Consider the following 8904-nt stretch of genomic DNA (forward strand, 5'->3'; position numbering starts at 1 on the left):
ATATAATATACATTATGATACATTAATATATCTCCGTCAGATTTACAAACCAGAAAAGGAAGTCTGGGGAAAAAAAAAAAAGGAGGAGAAGCCTATAAAAATGTAAAGAGAAAGTGGCACTTTAGGAGGAGAAATAGAGAATGTTGCATCATAGATTCTAAGAAATTTGTGTTTTGAGAAAGGTAAAACAGCCAAGGTTTCAAAGATCAGAAATGTTAAGACTTTGAAAAGTTAAGACAGGCGTGATCTCTAATGCCCTCGGGTGTAGGGGTAAGGGTGGGGGTCTGTGACAGCTCATCACCCTCTCTCTCCACCCTCCTCTCCCCATATACAGCACCAAGCTTGGGCTCCCCTCACCCTGGCCCCGGGCCTGAACTTCCTGGAGCACATCGCCCTTCCAGATCTCTCTATCAACTTGCCATTTCTTTCAATTGATGCTGTATTTTATGCCAACTTCTCATTTATATTTCGTTATAAACCTACCTGCCAATCTGAACCCTCCTCCCTATGGGCATTAGGATAGTGATGCAATAAAGGCCTTTGAAATGAAAGCCTCTGAAAGTAAAATTTTTACTTCTTTACAGGAAATTATTGATAAACAAAATAAATAATATTTACAAATATTTACTGAGTACCTGCTGTGAGCCAGAACTTATGTCATCAGCAACAAAATACATTAAGGATAAATTACTTAAAATTCGATAGGAGAAATACTGGTCCTACTATTGGATTTTCCTCCTATACATTTAAAATGCTTTTCATTTCAAATTATTTTCTCTGTTCATTCTAACACTACTATTCTTTCATCAAAACTGTGCCTCAAATCAATAGACGTGTCTCTGAAATGCTAATTTAGCTCAGAACCACAGTAAAAAATATCAAATAGAAAAAAAAAAGCAAGAAGCAAAAATCTTCTAAACTCTACCACTGAACGTTTATTATCAATCATTCTTCATCAGGGCAAATTTGTGAATCATGATTTAGCTTTGGTTATGCCCTTCCTCGAGTGCAGCTGGACTCTCTCAAGAGCCTTTTTCTGCAGGCCCCAGCCTCCCTACCTCCATCCAGCTAACTGAAAGCAGACTTTTTCGAAGGCAGCTTCTTGGTAGCACTTTCCAGTGCCATTCTTCCACTCATTTTCCACCCACTTCTGGGTCCATTTTCTTTTTCCTTTTTCTTTTTTTCCCCCTTTTTTTAGGTGAGGCAACCCTTGGTTGCAAGGACCTTGTCAGTTTACAATCCCTTATTTTTTATGTTTTACGCCTACAGCGCCTGGTCTTCCTAGGTGGTCTCCCATCCAAGTACTAACCAGGCCTGACCCTGCTTAGCTTCCGAGATCGGACGGGATCGGGCTTGTTCAGGGTGGCATGGCCTAGTGGGTCCATTTTCCACTCCTCTGCTCTCTGCTGCCCAAGGCAGGAGTTGTCATGTCATCAACAGATTTTAAGAAACTGCCTATTTTGAACATAGCAGTTATCTGATAACCTAATCCACACTGAAGTTTTAACAGGAACGGGGGAAAGATTGTTTGGTGACTCCTATGGCTATTTGCTTTCAAAATGGAATTTTCTAAACTAGAGACATGTTATGGAGTGAACTGTTACCTTCCACAAACCATATGTTAAAGTCCTAACCTCCAGAACCTCACAATGTGACTGTATTTGGAGACAGGGCCTTTAAAAAGATAATTAAGTTAAAATTAGGTCATTAGGGTGCCTTAATTCAACATGACTGGCGTCCTTATAAGAAGAGATTAGGATACAGACAGGTACAGAGGGAAGACCATGTGAACAGAGAAAGAAGACATCCATCTAATGAGCTAAAAAGAGAGGTCTCAGAGTAAAACCAACCCTGCTAACATCTTAATTTTGGACTTCTTGCCTCTAGAACTGTGAAGAAATAACATTTCTATTGCTTAAGCCACCAGTCTGTCGTATTTTCTTATGGAAGCCCTGGCAAATTAAAACACACCAGAACATAGGTCCTAAGGCAAAGACTTTGGGGAAAATTGCTTTTTCAGAACACAAAAGGTAAAGGGTTTTATGTATTGGACTGCTTGTGTGTTTTTCTTTTTCGTTACATCAACATATATTTTCCCATAATTCACATTTTGTTTTCTTATTGATTTAATTTTTATATTGCTAAAAGTTTTACTTGTTGTAATACAGAAATTATAATTTAAAAGTCCTAATGTATTAAAAATAAGTGAATAGTTGATTACTTTTCTAGCAATGTTATATCAGGATTTCTTAAACAGCATTACCCTGAATGCATTTAAAATAGAGATCCAATTTATAATGGTTAACTTTTTGTCCATTTTTAAAAATGCTTGAATTTTGAGCTATTATTAAAGTAATCTACATTAAAAGAAATATCATTGCAAAGTTCAAATTCATAATAAAAATTAAAGTTTGATTATTAATTTTACTAGATTCCCTAAAATAGCAAGCTGCCTGAGGGCATTTAAAACCTGAATTCTATTTAACAGAGCTTCGACTCACACATTATTTTTCAGGAGTCTTCTAGTGAGTAGGAAATTACTTACTTGTATTTTAGGAAAGCACACACATGACTTTCTTAAGTATTCAGTAATATACCCCCATTAGGCGGCAAGCTTTATGAAGTCATTGGATCAAGTCTAATTAGCTGTGCAATGTGTTCCTAGCACTTAGCACAGTACCTGACATTTCATAGGCCGTCAATATGTAGCTGTTTAATAACTGAATCGATGAACAAAGGGGAGTGGGTGGAGAGGTTGTATGTATGTCAAACAGACTGAAAAGAGGTCTTTTCAACAGTATACCCAGTAAGCCAGGAGCAATTAAACTGTGCTGGAAGTCTAGACTATGTGAACCCAGGGGAAAGTTTTTGGATACTTTACTGAGTGATCCAGGCATGGGGCTCTTATTTCATAGGAAGACGAAGATTTGGGCCAGGGACACTAGAACAAATATTCTACCTAGCATTAAAGAAGAGCTATAAGAAATTATGTCTTAGGGAGGATAGTGAGCAGCAGAAAACTCCACCTTTATATTTATTCGGGGACTTCAGAAGAACAACAGGAATATATACAGAACTAATATAGTGTGGGTGTAGACAGTAAAATGAGAAGTTGGTCTTCTAATGATAGTAAACCAGACAATCCCTGAGCAATAGATCCTTGTATTGAAGGAAGGGGCTATTTATTCATTTCAGGTCTCTTATCTCAATACCATTAACCAATCACTTAAAAAACAGAATGAATTTATGTCCCTTGCAGAGTCACGACCTGAGAGATGACTAACTTTTAATATTATCAGATCCATCTAGATATGGTTGTCTATACCACATATACTATAGAATCCCACTGTAGAAGACCCTAGGGTATGTGATGACTTTCCTCTTCAGATTTGCAATTACACTGTGATGACTCTGAACATTCATCTGAAGAGAGGGGCAAATGCAGGTGCCTGGTACAGTGTGGATTTATCCTGTTGGCTATAACTGCTGTGTTACTTAAATTTTTAAAAAATTGTTTACATCAAATTGTGTTAAATAAATCACTTATAAAATTAATTATGTAACATGAAAACTATTTGAAATGTTTAGTATGTGAACATACAGATATACACATACAGCATTTTAGATGCCTAAGATGGGAATTTCACCTTATTTATTGAGGTAGATATGTCAATAAGAAACTATTTCCAAATCTTAGATTAAAGAATGCCTAGGGACATGTTTCAGCAAGAGATTGAAAACATAGATGTATTTTTCTCTACAGTGTTCAAAATTTCCCCGCCTTTATCTCCCGTGCCTGCTTGTTGCCATGGCACAAGTCAACCCCACATTTTCTGTGCTGCATGGTCTTAAAATCAATACTGATTTTACCGTCTTCTCCATGTGTGCTGGAGATGAAAGCAACACTCATATCACTCATGTGGATTGACCAGTGAATAAGCCGCAGGAACCAGTAACTTCCTAGTTTCATAAGAAGCTATAAAATTGATCCAAATATATTATTCCCTGAGTCCAATTTGAACAATGTTAAGCTTTTAATTCTTCCATTTTTATCATTCTCTAGACACCCCGGCTTATTTCCCAAGGCTATGTCAAAACTCACTCAATTCCACTGATAGGAAAGTGAAGTTCTATCTTGTCTCTCTATGATTTACCCTTAAGTGCAGGCAGAATTGCAGCCCAGTGAATTCCTATCATCCCTAGGGGTGCTTCTCCCCTTTCTCTCGAGGGAATCTCCATGAACTTCCTGTTCCTGATCATAACCTACGTCAATTTCCTTGAATGGGTTCTTGTTTCCAGCCTGTTCCCTACTCTCTCTTTCTCTGAACACACTCTTTTCTTCTCACAGTGACAGCTCTTTCACCCCTGATTAAATCATCAGGCTACTGAACGCTGGTTTTTCTGTTATTTCCTTTTCTTCCCAGATTTGCCTCATTTCTGGTCACCAGCCTGCACGGCTGTTATGATATTTTCGTTCAGTTTCTGGGAATCCTTGCTTTCTTGTTTATCATCCAATTATAAAATGTCTCACGAATATACCATCTTATATTTGACAATATCTTGTTTTCTCCTTCAGTGGGGGGTAAAATGTAAATTTACAACAGGAACGTTTTCTCATATTTTCACAGGTAATATTTTGGCTTTAAGAAAAGCCAGAATGCTAGATGTTGCCAAGACTCCTGCATGGAAATAAATGGTCCTATATTTATCATCATTTGTTGTATGTTTCATATCTTCATTGTGCAATTATGGTTCCCTGAACCTGATAGGTACTCAATTAATTAACATTTTTCTCAAACACTCTTACTCTGCTACTCCTAAACATAGCATCAGATTGGATAGCTAGCCTGTTGTATCTGCAGAGAATATATAACCTTAGCGTGTACTGCATTTGTCTCCATGGATACCAAATTTCTGTGAATGACACTTAGAGTGAAAAAAATCTATAGGGGGAAAGCTAAATTTTGCACATTCTTTCAATTCGTGTGCTCTTCTTCTTGACCCTTTTATCTCCTAGATTTGATACCTCAGAGTATGTATGGCAAGGAGTCTAGTATGCTTCATACAATAGATAATCTTGTTTTAGGATCACAGGACATCATGTTTGTATCTTATTGATTGCTCCATGAGCATTGACTTGTAGGTATTGAAGCTGCTGTAAGAAATAGGAAGGTAAAAACATGAGTCTATTTTTCAAATTCTAACCATGGATTCCTAACTTAAGGAGCCCAGAAACTTAAGGTTCTGTAAGAACACTAATTATAGAGGGGCAAGAATTCCAGAGCAATTTTTACATCTTTAAAAAGCTAAGTTAAATTGATAGGCCTTCACAGCCCAACAAAAATGTCAAAGTTCATTTTTGGTTGGAATGTTATTAACTTATCAAATCCCTGTTTACTACTTTGTGCTGCTTAAAGCCCTGGTGGATTGTTACTTTTGTTCTGAAATAAATAAAAATGGAAGACATGTTTATTACTATAGTAAAATGAGTTATATTTATGTGATATGAAGAGAAACCTGAGTAGGAAGTTAAAATTAATGTAGTACACAGTCTGCTTTGTAGATAAAATCTTTCAAAATTGTAGTAGCCATAAACAACAAAAAAAGGATCCTTGATAATTAGAAAAATTTGAGGCCAACGTCCTACTTAATGCATTGCTTATCTGTCTGTTGGTCTGTATGTTCCACTTTAATGCCTAAACTTCCTTAAGAGCAGCAGATACACTAAAGTTAATTTATGACATGTTTCCATCTTGGCTATTTGCTTGTTCTGAACTTAATTTAAGAAGGGAAAGTAAACCTCAGACCATTAGGTAAAGATACGACTTCTTCAAAGACTCCATGCAAGACATTAAGATGCTGGGGCATGGGTACTCAACAGACTAAAGCTAAAGATGACAAGGATATAAGTGCTCTGCAGAGATCATTGGGACTGCTGGTAGTTGTGACCTCAAGCATAGTGCACAGGTCATTCTTCAGCCCCCATGGCTCCCAGGGTCCAGTTGGGACTTTGTGGAAGGACTCTAATAACTTTCCAGTAAGGAAAGGCAACTTGCTGGGGACTGATCTTTAAAGATCAGTTTGGATTGCACTAGGGCCAAGAACAGGTTCAACCCTACAATGTTCTTAATTATCAGACTTTTTTCTTTTCTCTCACTAAAATACATGCTAAGTAGAGGATATAGAGTTTTTTCCTCCATTAAAAAGAACCTATCTCTATATTCAATATTCATGCTACCAACAGTGACAGATAACTAAAGATGAGAATGGCTTAAAATTCTTCCCTGCAGACAGCTGTCAGAATCAACCTCTCTCCCACTTAGTAGAAATTGTAGAGGGAGCAGAAAGGACTTCTGGGAAATATTCACACTTATGCCTTTCTTTTCAACATTCTGAAGCAAGTCCAATGAGTACCCCTTCCCCTTCCTTCCAAGTCAGGCAAAAACAGAAGTCAAATATTTCTTATTCAGTAGTAGGTCAGTATCAGATACACCTGAGAGAGATATGGGCTTTGTTCCTGATATGAATGTTAAACCTGGGAAAAGGGATATGCTCAAAAGATAGAAAAAATGTATAAAGGGAATGGCAGAAGCCATCACTCTGGGCACACGCTAGCTTCAATATGAATACACCCAATAATTGCAAAAGAACACAATACCGTTCACCGCAATGATGGGAAACATTTCTTGAAAAGGAAGAGTTTATGAATTGAATGATATCAACTAATTATACCCTAGAAAATGTCTGTCAATTCAAACAAGAACAATTCAAAGAAACAGTCAGAAAAATAGGCTGGGACAAACAGCAAAATATCATTCGCTTCAGAGAAAACTTCAGAATACATTTTGCAAAGCAAATGTTTACTTGGTCTTGACTGTTACAAACAGAAGGTAATGCCGCAATTTTCTCTGGTATACTATATACAGCCTAATTTACTTTATTATATTTTTAAACAAAATTCATTTTTATACCAATTTGTTTTTAAAAATATAACAAAAACAGAATTTTCTCTTTGTTTTTACCTTTTTCCCTTAAACTTTTTAGTCTACTTCTCTCTCCACAGTTGGAAAGACGATGGACTACAGTGAGAATTGGTAAGTTCCTCAGAGGAGGGATCATGTCTTATAATTCTTTGTAAACCCCATTGCTTACTACCATGTTTGGCTGATTTAGATACTTAAAGAGTGTTTGTTAAAAGGTTAAGTAAATGGGCTGAGGAATGTTTGAGTAGGTAAATAGATTTATGTTCTCTTCCTACTGTAACTTAAAGGAAAGAACATATTGCCTCAATGTTTATTATAATTTCTGTGTTAACGCCTGTAGAGGACAGGTCTTTTGAACAACGTAAAAGTAAAAGGAAAGGAATGGCATTTGCTACACACTCAGAACACGTCCTGTGCTGGTGTTTTCATATGTGACCATAGTCAATCCTCATTAAGACACTGTGAGAAAGCATCATTATCTGCTTTCTATAGATAAGCAGATAGATAGCATTCCAGAGAAAATACTAACCTGTCCAAATTCACATGGCTAAGAGGTAGGATTTAAATTCAGGTGCTACTTTTCCCAAACAGTATACCTTTTCCTCTCCAAATACAAAAGCAAAGTATAAGATTAAATCACTAACAAATTGAGTTGTAAGACTATTTAAAATATTTGGCACATCTAAGAGGTCCCTACCAATTTATTATTTATTTACTGAACACTCACTGTGTCCAAAGTACATTGGAAATACAAAGGGGGACAAGAAAATAAATTTCTGCTACCTTTTACTATGGGCAGCTGAGGCTCGATGTCAATAATCTATATAACACAACATTTCAAATATATGAGAAACTATAAAGATGTGAAGGATTTTCAAACATCTATTAAAGTAGAAAAAATATCTATCCTGAGACTAATGGTAATTTGCTCTCATTAGTTAAATTAGATTTAATGCTAAAATATTATCTTTACAAGCATAATAATCATTAAGCTAATTCTGTAACCAAATAATCTTTTGATGCTAAAAATGTCCTTAAAACTGATGAACATTTTTGAGAAGATTTTAAGAGTTTACTGGACATCTAAAAGTATTCTCAAACACTAGGGATACCCGGGTGCTGATCACCTTCTTACTCAGAATCCAATCAGAGACAATCAGGATCACAAAATTTTGAGAAATGATGTCCTGTTAGCTATTTGTTCCAGTTCTACCATAGAATAGCCACAGAGGTATGGCCTTAACATTTATCTCAGTGGGACACATTGCGGGGGATGCACAGTGGGTCACAGACATAGTTCAGGGGGAAGCATACACCTAGATAGATCAGGATGGAGAACAGGTCAGGATGGAGAACAGTAGAAGTAGACAAGGCTAAGTCATCCTTTCACATTGGGCTGAGCAACTCCTGGAGGTGGAGATGGCACCTCATGGATGCTCACCACAGAGTAAATGCACTCCCCATCACCGTGACCATCCAGGCCTCTAGGTCTTGTGTTGCTCAGCCATGGATAATGGGGAATGGAAGTGCCTCTCCAAGCAAATGGCTTTTCCTCTGCTAACATTCACCTGGGTGATTGCCCAGGCCAGGCTGGGGAGCAGAGGTAGAAGGAAAATCTATTCCTTACCCTTATTGGGCCACCAGCTCAGAAGGCTATGTGCCAAGCTACTAATTGTCAGGGCCCAGAAACCCCTTCCTGACAGGGCTCACACAAGGCAGACATTGTTCTCGGTCAGACCTCGCATCAGAAGAAAAAATTCTATAGCATAACTGTGGCCAGACTTTCTCCCTTGTCTGAGATGCTATATTATTGTATTTGTCTCTTCCCTGGATCTGGACAATCTTATATTCCTCTCAATCCTGTCAAGAAAAAGTCCCAGCGTAATATTAAATGCATTGTTTCCTGACCGTGAGTGAAAAG

At 37.3% G+C, this 8904-nt stretch overlaps 1 pseudogene; it reads right to left on the reverse strand.

The window, feature by feature from the left end:
* Nucleotides 1-1260: 1260 nt before the first annotated feature.
* Nucleotides 1261-1381, reverse strand: LOC120615862 (uncharacterized; annotated as a pseudogene).
* Between the last annotated feature and the right edge of the window lie 7523 nt (nt 1382-8904).

Source organism: Pteropus medius, unplaced genomic scaffold, assembly GCF_902729225.1.
Source record: "Pteropus medius unplaced genomic scaffold, Ma_sr-lr_union100, whole genome shotgun sequence".
Classification (NCBI taxonomy): domain Eukaryota; kingdom Metazoa; phylum Chordata; class Mammalia; order Chiroptera; family Pteropodidae; genus Pteropus; species Pteropus medius.